The sequence below is a fragment of the Rhipicephalus sanguineus genome, chromosome 1 (assembly GCF_013339695.2).
Source record: "Rhipicephalus sanguineus isolate Rsan-2018 chromosome 1, BIME_Rsan_1.4, whole genome shotgun sequence".
NCBI lineage: Eukaryota > Metazoa > Arthropoda > Arachnida > Ixodida > Ixodidae > Rhipicephalus > Rhipicephalus sanguineus.
This window is the reverse complement of record NC_051176.1, coordinates 319,807,351-319,819,396: the sequence shown is the minus strand read 5'-3', so window position 1 is coordinate 319,819,396 and position 12,046 is coordinate 319,807,351.

Here is a 12,046-nt window from a genome sequence, read left to right as displayed (position 1 = left end):
AGGGAATGTTCAAGACATTGACTGGAAGAAAAAGAAGATTTTTTTTCTTTATCCATAAAGGGAAGTAAAAAGACAATCGTAATTTCTTTCAGTTCCATTTGCAGAGTGGAGCACAACAGTATGACATACTAAGGCATTGGGGTTGTTGCAATAGCCTGAAATAGAAAATGATACACCAATACTATCAAACTCGAGTGCAAGTATCGAACCGGCAGCACGGCCTGACAGACTGCCTGCGGAATACGTACAGCGGGGATGGAAAGACACGCGAACATGCGGCATCTGTATTCTTTACTGTTTCGTATCTATTTTCAAGTGGTTATAGCCTGGATGATTGATGAAAAGAGACGTCATCCATGACACAATAAAAGACCATCTAGCATCTTTTTATTGCCACGACGGTTAGAGCGTGATGAAAACAGCGCGCCGCTATGTTCGTGTTTCTTTCCATCCCCCTGTACCTGTGAAAGCCTGCAAGAAGCACAAATGCAATTAAACTCGGATGCAAACACGAATTCGTGAGCTTCGTGATACGCGCGGCCGTTCAGCGCCAGCTTCCCGTAGTCTACTTGCACAGCGCCACCACGCGGCAGCGGCGAGCGGACGCGGAGCGCGCGCGCGACGGCCCAAGGGGAGCGTTCGCCCAAGAACTGAAAAATAGAGGAGGCGCTGGTAGAGTCAACTCATTTCATATTCTGGGCAGTTGTCGGTCCCTTTAACTGGACGCGGGGCAATCTCCCCGAGATATACGTGTGCACTCTGCGCTACCTAACACATAAATACCCCCCCCCTCTTGCACCTATCCTCATTTTGAACAAGGGACCCGCAGCGACCCTGAAATGTCAATATGATATGCTATTGCCTTTTGAACAAGGTGAGTACGTGTTTTATTTTGTCAATGAAACACACTTGCTTGACGAGTTTGCGGCGAAGCTTTTACAATATATATCTTCACAAAAACCAGCATATGTGCGTCATGCTATGCATCCTACAAATCGTTTTTCTAAGAACCAGCAAGGCATGAATATCCCGACAGGATTCTTACCGGCAGTGAGCCTCGGAGGTGCTTCACCTGTTTGATTTATTAATAAGTTTGCTGTGAATAGTGATGGTTGGCTTGGCTCCGCATAGGCACGAAATACGTTAGGATACAATAAAGATATCATTTGCAGTGCCCTATGAGCAAACCATCGCAGCTATGAGTTGTAGTGTGTAAGAGCCAGCAAATTATCTCGAAAAAATTATTAGTTACCAGTCTGGTTGACGTTGCTGTGAATACTGATTTCTTTCTTTCTTTATTTATTTACAAAAACCCTACAGGCCCTGTCGGGCATTGAGTAAGGGGGGCATTGTTAAAATAACAGGTGAAATATAATGGAAACAGCTCGAAAATACATTAAAAAAACATGGTGAACAAGCAGAACAGCAAAATAAATCAAGGCAGTTTAAGTAAAAAGTGCGTACAGACGTTCTCGGAATATTTTATTATGATCGCTTATCGAGACAATTTGATCAGGAAGGAAGTTTCAAGGGGTAATATGCATGGCTTGCCGGAATGGACATATTTGTGAAGCAGACAAAGCAAAGCAATCCTGTGACGGATATCTAGGTTCTGTAGAGAAATATTGGGCTTAATCTGTGTTGTGCTGGAGTTTCGATCAAAAGTCCGAGTGATATTGGGCGCGAGGCCCACCACTGGAGACGCGGGCGCTGCAAGCGCTATGACGTGCAGGGTTGGATCACGTGACCTCACCTCGCTCTGGCGAAGGGAAGCGGACGGTTGAATGCGGTGTTTCTAACCGGGATTTCGTGGCGTTTTCGCTTTTGAACAGCGTTGTTTTTCTCTCACGTCTTGTGTGTGCACCCCTAGAGACTACACAGTCCTGAAAAGTGAAGTAAAAGTTATCGGCGGCACGGTACTTTTCTGCTCCGTGCCCCAGTGCACTACGTACGCGAAGGGGCCAGGCGTGAGCTTTCACTTTTACCGCTACCCTGCTTTTCACGAGCACGATGCCGCTTTCACCTCTCTTTTGTTATTGCTATTTCAAGCCTATGGTGTTAAAATGGATACCGACCACGAATATTCACATAAAAGCAAGACGTCCCGGCTCCCGCACGAGAGCCTTCTTCTCAGTGAAAAATGAATGCGCGAACAGTCCAGTTATGTATGTTTTAAAATATGACGTAGGCAACGTGCGGACATGTGTGGAAAGTTGCCGTCATGACGATTAAGCGTGTGCGCCGTTATCTGAAGATCCAAGAAAGCCGAGAAGTCCAGTTCTTTTCTCTTTCCATTATCTTCTCCCAGTCTATTTCTGTGGCCAACTGCTTCTGCGTGTTCAGCCAGCGCGTTCGATGAAAACTTTCTTACATCATACATGTGCTGCTTCAGGTTTTGCTAAAAGTTACCTGTCTCACCGACGTAACTTCCACCCCGGTCTGCCCCCCCCCCCCCCTCCCATGATCATTTTAATTGTCCTCGTGTCTTTTCCCGACCTCACGAGTTTCGTTATACTCTCGACTTCAGTTCGTGGGCTTCCTTGCTTATAGATTATTTCTGTAAAACGAGCACATAACTAGTGTGACTTGTTCTTCTCTATGTTGTTTTACGCTGACGGCGAAAACGTGGCCAGCTTCAAACACTGATCCACCTTCCAACAGCAGCCGCTAAGGGTCATACTGCTTTTCAATTAAGCTTTATAAATACTGGACGCTGGTATTTTCACTGCAACATAAAATTGTCATTTAGACCACGGTAAGTTACACCTTGCGGCATCGCCATTCAAGTGCGCAAGTAATACGTCCGGCTGGCACACAGTGCATTTGCTATCGCAATCGAGCCCGAGCGGGACCGTATTTTTCGATCGCGATTCGCCTCTTTGTGCAAGCTAGATAACGGAGTCAATCGTAGAAAATTTTCATCCCGATGTGGCTCGGTGGCGGTCGAAAATGGACCGTGTGACATAGAAAATTCGCTCAATGAGAAGCAACAGATAGATATTAAAATCGTGCCGCAGACAAACTCATGTGAAATGTTGTCTAGCTACAACACTGAATGAGGCGCGCGTGTGCATATGGCTCTGGTGTTTTTGCCTACAATCATATGAGAAAGGTTGCAGCTGCATGAATCTCTAAGCATGCTGGATTGCTTGCCACAAATTGGAGAAACCGCTTTCGTCGTGCTTCATAGGGTTATGTGTACTAAACAGGAACGTAAATTTGACATCCTTGTCGTGTCAAGCGCGGCCCGTTTTTATATGCAAGCCTACAATGAATGAAGTTGCACGGTTGCACGCATATCTTGCAGCAGAAATATGTTTCTTTGCCGAAAGTACGCGCTAAGGCCCATTCGACGCAAAACGATTCGTTACCTTTTACAAAAGCAGCGTGCGCGGCCCCCCTGGTTTCCATATCGGTGGCTATAGAAGACGGCGCCGGCAGTCAGGGCGCTGTCTAAGACATTATGGGGAACGTAACATTTTTTTTCTGAGCAGATATTTAGCACTTCGTACAGTCAGTGACGAAGCCGCAGCAGTATTTTACTGTCTTCGTCAAAGTGAAGTGCAACAATAATAATAAAAAAGCAGACGCGAAAGCGGCTGCGGGTTGAGCGGGAGAGGGCTGGCGGAGCAATCCAACCTTGCACGTCACAGGGATGCATCCGCATGGCGGCGCCACGGTATGTCCTCGCGCCCAACACCGGGCAGCCCTATTCTTTATGCGTTCAATCGTGGTTATAGAATATTCTTGGTATGGTGACCATACAGCACATGCAAATTCTAATTGTGGTAGTACAAACGTCAGGTAAGCTAATTTACGAACGTCATTAGTTGAATTTTGCAAGTTGCGCCTCAGAAAGCCAAGTGTTTTCGATGCAGTAGCGCAAATATTGGTAATGTGCGAAGACCAAGGAAGGTTAGTAGTGAGGCTCACGCGAAGGTATTTGTAGTTACTGGTACGTGGCAACATCGTATTATTTAAGCTGTATGTAAATATGGAACTAGTGCGCTTGCGTGAGAACGATATAATTTTACACTTAGAAGAGTTCACAGACATTTTCCATTTGGTGCACCAGTCGGTAATGGTGTGAAGGTCATGTTGCAAGGTATTGTGATCGTTAGAGGAATGAATGCTCTGTAAACAACACAATCGTCGGCAAATAGTCGTATGCAAGAGGAAATGACAGGGTAAGTCAATAATAAGTATGACAAAAAATTAAAGGCCCCAGGACACTCCCCTGTGGTACACCAGACGTGACCTCAGTAATGGAAGGACAGTTGTTAAGAACCATGAATTGATGATGAAGTGCTAAAAAGTTTCTTAGCCAGGAAAGGGTCAGTGATTTAATACCTAAATTAGATAATTTAGAGATGAGACGGCAATGCGATCAAATGCTTTAGAGAAGTCTAGAAAAATGGCATGATTGGCATGGCCCTGCATAGGTGTAAAACACATTAGGCTATAAAAATTGCTTGCAGCATCAAGGAAACAAGCTACTGCCCATAAAGAAGTATTTTATTATGGGGATTCGACACCTGAACCACTACTGAGTGAATGATAGAACTTATAGTTAATGTCATTATGCTTCAGCAGGTCCAAATGTCCTACTTTCTGTGTACAGATGCATGCAGTTAGCGTGGACACTATGGCTAATATCACGCTTTTCGTAGACCGTTTATGCTACTAATGTATACGCCTGAAAGTTGTGTCACCATCTGTTTCTTGAATATACATAGTTTTCTTGTGACGGCAATGAAAGCCGTTTTGTATGTTTGCGCGAGGTGCCTCTAGCTTTAAGTGAAATTTTACCCAATGTTCCGTTAAATTCAGCGTTGACAAATATGTCTGTTCTGCAATGTGCGGATCGATGCTCATTTTTAAAGTGTTTGTCACCTGGTAAGGAATTTAAAAAATTAGGGGTTTAAAAAACCTGGGCCCTCTGCGTGGGAGCCTATTATTCTACCTCAGAGTCATGCCGGTGCTTGAAAGTGCTTTGCAAAAAGACCCTATACAAGCTTCATGTATGTAATGTAGCGTGGAAGAAGAGTAAAATAACAACCAGGCGTCACACAACGCGAATTCTGTAACCAGGCGTCACACAATGTGAAATGCGCAACGAGTGGGTTGTTGAATGCTTCCAACCCATTACGAAGGGCTCTGCCATAATTTTTCATCCTCATCAGCCACAGCATCAACCAAGTACACATAATGCCTTACATGTGTTTAGCGGGTGCCACGGTTCTCCGCAGAATGACGAAAAATTGCATAGGGGCTGCTTGCCTACTTCACAAAAATTATGATGATTTATAGCGTAGTGGTTTCCTCGCAAGTGCACCTCTACTGGTTGCCAAGGAAGCCCATAAGGCTACCATGATCCATTTCCTCAGGGTCTGAATGAAGTTAATTCCCTCTCTCTCTCTCTCTCTCTCTCTCTCTTTCATTCTCACGTTAACGTATGTTATAAAGCGTGGTGGGAGAGTTAAATAACGACCGGGCGTCTCACAAGGCGCATTGCGTAACTAGTGGGTCGTTTAAAGATTCCAACCCATTACAAAGGGCTCAGCCATAGTTCATCATCATGAACCGTCGCATCAACAAAGTGCACATAATGTCTTACAAATGGTACCTCACTTCTCCGCAGAATGACGAATAATGTCGTGGTGGGTGCTTCCCAATTTCACAAAAATTATGATTTGTGGTGTAGTGGGTACGTTGCAGGTGTACTTGTATTAGTAGCCACAAGGGAGTTTATAACGGGCTCGAGAAATGCCGCTTCTCCAGCTATCGCTGTGACTGTGCTGCGCTTTCCGCGCAAGCCTGGCGTTTTTCTCCCCAAGTCCGAGACAGCCCGAGATAAGGAGCTTATGTCAGAGCAGAATTGACCGGATGGAACAACAGGATCGGCGGCGGTTTTTTCAAGAGCGCTTACACGTGATTCCAAGGCATCGAAACGCCCATTGAGAGTTTGCTGGAAGGACTTGATACCGGGAATATCTCGAACAATTGGTTTCTGTCCAGCGAACAGTTCGCTCAGCATTTCAGAAATATTGCTTGGGCTGTTATCGGACTCGGCTGACGTATTAAACAATGCACTGCTACGTGTCACATTTGGACCGAGATTTGTCTCGATGTCACCGCTAAGTAAAAGCCTGCTAACGCAATAAAATGCATTTGCAATAGAAGATAGAAAGCTCTGTGGGCAAGAGAGCAGCAGCAAACAGCGATCATTTGTCCTAAAGCAATGAACATAATCACAGTACGATACCTGCATGAAAAGCAAGACGCGGTTTAGCATCCTGTCGGTGCTGCTGCCGTCTTGCCCACTGACGAGAGAAGCCGGATCCACGGCATTTGCGCTTTTTGCAGAGCACGTCACAGTACAGCGCCGGACGCTGAATGGTGCAGCCGATGACGTCGCGTATGACCAGGAAGCACGTCGCGCGATGATCGGGCTGCAATCGCACATGCCAAAGCTGTCGCACGCAGGCGCAAAAGGGCAGTCCAGGCGCAGGCCATCGTGCGCGGACGTAGGTCAAGGCGTTGACTACAGCACAGCGGTTTGGCCTGGTAGGAATCCTTGAGGCGACAGCCCAGCGATGAAAGGCAAGGGCGAACAGCAAAGAAACAGCATGAAAAGCAAGATGCGGTTTAGGATCCTGTCGGTGCTGCTGCCGTCTTGCCCACTCTATTCAGTGGGTGAGTCATACGGAGAAAATTTTGAATAAATAAACCTTACTGCTTTTCTTCGTACATTCTCGAGACGGGTAATGTTGGTTTTAGTAAAGGGATCCCAAACAACACATGCGTATTCAATTTCTGGCCTAATCAGTGTATTATAAGCAAGTAGTTTTACAGCTCGAGGCGAATTTTTGAGCTTATGTCTCAAAAAGTATAATTTGCGGTATGCTGAAGAACAAATATTATCTATACGTGTATTCCACGATAAAGTATTAAAAAATGAGTGACACCTAAGTATAGAGTTTCTTCATGCAGGGCTAATAAGCCTAGCCTGTGTGTAAAGGAGAGGGGAGCTTTTCGGCGAGAGAAACGGAGATAGAAGGTTTTATCAACATTAAGCTTCATGTCCCATGTGTTGCAGCATTTAGAAATTTTATCAAGAGCAAAGTCAAAATGGTAATGATAGTTAGCTAAAGTGATCTCATGAAACAACACGCAATATTCTGCAAACAATCTAATTTGAATGCTAGGATCAATGACAGTGACTATATCGTTAACGTAGAGCAATAACAACGATGGTCCTAATACACTCCTTTGAGGGACCTCGGAGCCAACCGGAACATAGCCAGACTGCCGCTGGTTAACTGCTACACACTGGGGTCGATTTGTCGAATAGCTGCTAATCCATGAGATCAATATTTCCGGAAGTTCAATCTGTCTGAGTTTTTGGATTATTTTGTCATGTGGAACTCTATCAAAGGCTTTGCTAAAGTCAAGAAATATTGCATCAATTTGAGCGTTTTTATCAAAACATGAAGCGAGTGAATGTATAACAGTAACTAATTGTGTAACTGTTGAGTAGCTTTCCTAAACGCATGTTCATAAATAGAGAGGACTGAATCTTCATATAAAAATTCATTTATCTGATTGGCAATAATGTGTTCGATTAGTATACAACATAATAATGTAAGTGATATGGGAGGATAATTTTCTAATAAAGACCGATTACCTCTCTCATATACGGGCACGGCTCTGGCTGCCCTACAGTCATTTCTGTTCGCACTACCCGGTGCAACGAAGAGCTTTAACAACTCCGCTGTTAAAATCGGCAGTAAGAGCCGGCAAACTGCACCATGCGCTCCTCGGTCCATTTGATATTTTTCGGAGTTAAGATGTGAATTCTTAAAGAAACCTTGCGCTCTTGCCATTATCGGCATGTCATTCGTTGCCGGCAGCCTTTCGTTAGCGTATAATAAAGACGCAAGTTTTATTTGGAAAGGAAGGTCGCGTCTATTTTAAGTATGCGACATCGAAGGATGAAGCCGAACGGTGTGTTCGTTTGTTGACTAGTCATTCTACGCACAGAAGGGCATGTTTCGACGTTGCGTCGTAGTAGTGAACTCGGTTGGGGATCTGGAAGTGGGGAGTTCAAATCACCGTGGCTGAGGCATTTGTTCTTGTTTTCATACTGATTTTGTTTTTTATTGCACTAGTGCTTTCTATATCACTTTCTTTACTAGTATATTTATGTATTTCAGGTAGGCGCCGCCGTTTTAACGCTGTATCTAGAGCCGTTTTGCGCTTGAGTCCCAGGCGCCTCCCAGTAAGACGTCGACCCAGCATCCAGCGCCACACTGGGCCCACAATGAGGCATGGCACTAGACAGTGGTACCCAGTGGCACTGGGTTTCGCAAAAGGGTGGTCATATTCATTAGTCTGAGAAAATTCGACTGTCTTTCAAAAGTTCTACCCGGCTCATCGTCCAGTCTTTCTTTGTCCGTGCCCTTTTTGTGCGCCACAAGTTTCACCATGTAAGCGGCTATAATATGTAATGTCAAAGCATATCAGTATGCAAAAATTTTCAGTTCCACTGGTTCGTGTGAGGTCTTGGACAATTTGAGTAGGACGTTTACAAGTTGCGCAGCATGCCGCGCAGGTGTGCTTTCTCGACATCATGTGGTCCGAAGACTGCGTGTTTCAGCAGTCTTCATGCGTAGATACAGAGTTAGTCGTGCAAGAATTACAGAGCAACACGTGCGGTCATTTCCAAAGTGCATGAAGCAGCACAAGTAATATGTCGGCAAACTGGCCGGCTTAGGCTGACAATATGCAACGTCTGGCGTTTAGTCGTAGAGAGTTTCTTGTGCATTTAAGAGTCCAAGCCTCCTTACGCTACTTGGCGGCAAGGGCGCTCCTGCTGCATCGCCCTTTTTTCATTTGTGACGTTGCAGCGCAAGCGTCAGTGGCCTCACGCGGTTCCGCACAACGGCGGAAATCGCGCCGGCACGCAGCGGAGAAGGAAAGAATGCGGCAATCTCAGCTGCCCAGGTCAGCACATTCCAACTACGGACGAAATAACGCCAGTATGAGGAGAGTTTCGGTTGAAATGAAGGCAGGCTTCAGAAGCAGGAGGTGCGTGGAAACATCTGCTGGCTTCTCTACCAGCTGGTTCTTCTATAATTCCATCAAGTATGTGTTGTGTGCAGCTTAAATTAAAAAAAAAAAAGAAAACACAGCGTCTCCAGCTCTTTCCTGGTTAGAGCAGCATGAAAAATTCCTAGTGTTGGTACTTTTAGGGGCGAAGCTCCTTAAGGCGGCACCCGTTCGTCCCTCGTAGTCGTAGTCGTAGGAGTCGTAGTGCTTAACCAGTCTTACGCTTTGACCTCCAAGGTGGTGCCGGTGGGAGATTTTTCCTGTGCGTTGTGAACAATAAAAAATTTGCAGCGTGCGCGTTAACTAAAAGCCGAATTCTTCTGTCTCTCATTCCCCATTAGCAGCCATTGGCATGTTCCAGTAGAAAACGTTAGTAGAAGTGTAAGTGTTAGCTAAAAGCCGACTTCTTCTGTCTCTCATTCACATTAGCAGCCATTGTTTACCTCCAAGGTAGTGCCTGGTGAGATTTCTCCTGTGCGTGATTAAACAATAAAAATTTTGTTCAAAACGCCGCTGATTGGTGAAATAAACCAACGAAAGACGCCAGATGTTTTGTAAAAGCAAAACGAAAGAACGCCAGATGTTTCTAAAGCAAAACGAAAAGATGCCAGCTGCTTAACGAAAGACGCCAGATGTTTTCTAAAGCAATGGTTTTCTAAACAATGAAAATTCACAGCGTACATGTAAAACCAAAGTGAGCTGCAAGTCGTCATAACTCATCGAACCTTTAGTATAAACGCGCCCGATCTCACGTCGGTGATGATGTACTGGGCAGAATTCACGGAAGATTCACAGTTTACCGATGAACCTCCGCAGCTTCGCCCACTCATCATCATTCACTCGCGGATATGCTGTGATTTTTTTGTGTGTCAGCGCCATATGATTGAACGAAGTAGCTAAAAATTGTTCTGTGCTTTGTGCGCATGCACTTGCCGTCACCTTTTATGGAACTTTATTCCGTCATATGGCGAAGATACACAGAAAATATTGCCGCTTGCTAACAATAGTTAAAGATTTGGGCGACTGTACGTTTAGCTTTGATGGTACGTAAAATATGTGGTAAGAATGACAGACTGGGCGTGTCGCTTCAGCAGATTCTGAAGTGAAAGGCGCGACGACGACAACGCACAAAAGGGAGAGTCATACGCACACACTGAGGGCCACTTTCAATAATATTTATTACGAAAGGACCACACACTCACAGATGTAGTGGGAGTACTGGAAGAGCAGAGTAACTGAATTACTCTCGCCACAGTTCTTCAACGCCGTGGCGGACCAGCGCGGAGGTAGCCGCGGAACTTACCCTTTCCTTGAAAGCAGAGTAAAACAGACTGCGAACTCTCTGCTACTAATCTGGAGTTCCCAATGCATGCAACTTTTGCGCCGACGAGGCGTGAACGGGGTGGCACTTCGTCCTTGGCAGACAGAGTACAATCTAGCGCCAGCCTCTGGCCGAGGCGGCACAGTGATATAACTGTCTCGTAACCGTAAGCCACGAAGCGTAGACGTTACAGATGTCACTTTAATGTGTCATGTTTATAGCATAATTTTCAGTGATAACAAAAGTAAGTTTTTAAGGTCGTCAACATTTGGTTTATGGAAGGCCAACAGGGGCAACTTCGAAGCATCGAACAGCGGCCACTTCGTACGCGTCGCCCGGCAAAGCGTCTCGCCCAAATTTGTCTGCAACGCAAGCTAAGAATAAGGCAGAGTCTAAAAGCATTAGTAGAGTAAAAATAAACAAAGCCATGATAAAATGAAAAGAAGCACCCGCCAGCAGAACTCGAACTTGGCAACGCCGCATTCGCAGTCCGGTTCTCTACCACTGTGCCACGCCGCACTGTAGTGTCTTTATTACAGGGAAGGAAACCGTTGCACTTACACTGACATTTCGAAAATTATTATTCAAGCATATTTAAACACCAATCAACACACACAGGAAATCAGTCTAAGCTTCGCTAGAACGTTCATATTTCCCGCGTATTTGAATTACTTTTTCCTGCAAGATGTTTTTGTTGATGGCGGAGGTTCAGCCTTTCTGTCTCCAGAGACTGTGCAAGAAAGATTAGGCCATAGGGTAATGTCCTGTCCTTTGTCACATCAAGGTATGTTTACAGGGTTGATTCCAATGTCTTTCTTCCTCGTTCGCTGCAGAACATCCCAAAAGAAAACTGCATTGCAATAATCAATAAAACAATGATCAATAGTCCCAGGAAACAAAGAGTCCTTTAGTCCTTTGACATGTCTTCACAGGAAGAGTATCTATGTGCATTTTCAAAAAAGAAACAATTTCTTCCCAGAGACACGCACATTTTTTTAATTCGAGGTAATACGTCAGAGAACTGACGATTCCCAAACGTAGCCCGGTATAGTGGGATTGGAAAGCAAACACCTATAACATTCTTCACGAAATCCTTTCGGCTTGCGCTAAATGAATTGGTTATTGAAAATCTTGTATGCAGAAACAGTACGACATGAACAATTTCTTTTTGAAACTCACAGAGCGAATACTTTCCAACAAATAATGACACAATAGGGAATGGTAACTGAAATAAGAGACGGCTTTGAATCACCTCTCGTAGAGACGGATGTGTCACATCGCGAAAGTAAATAAAACGTGCGACTAATTGCCATACAAACAAATGCGCAAGGCCACCCCTTTAGAGCGGATGAAACAAGTTATCTCGCCTCATTGGTTCCCAAGTAGAGCGCCAGATGGAGCGGACGAATGCCATGTGAAATGAACAAATGCTTTTTCTGGCACAATGAAGGCCTTGAAGCACATGAATTAGTTTGGCAGCTAAAAATACATTGCAGACAGACCTTTGCCGTAGCAACGATGGACACTTCTCTTCCACCCCAGGCCTCAGATGCAGGGCCAAGTTCACAATCAGACTAATGGCGTTACTGTTGCGGAATTTATCAAGGGGAACGC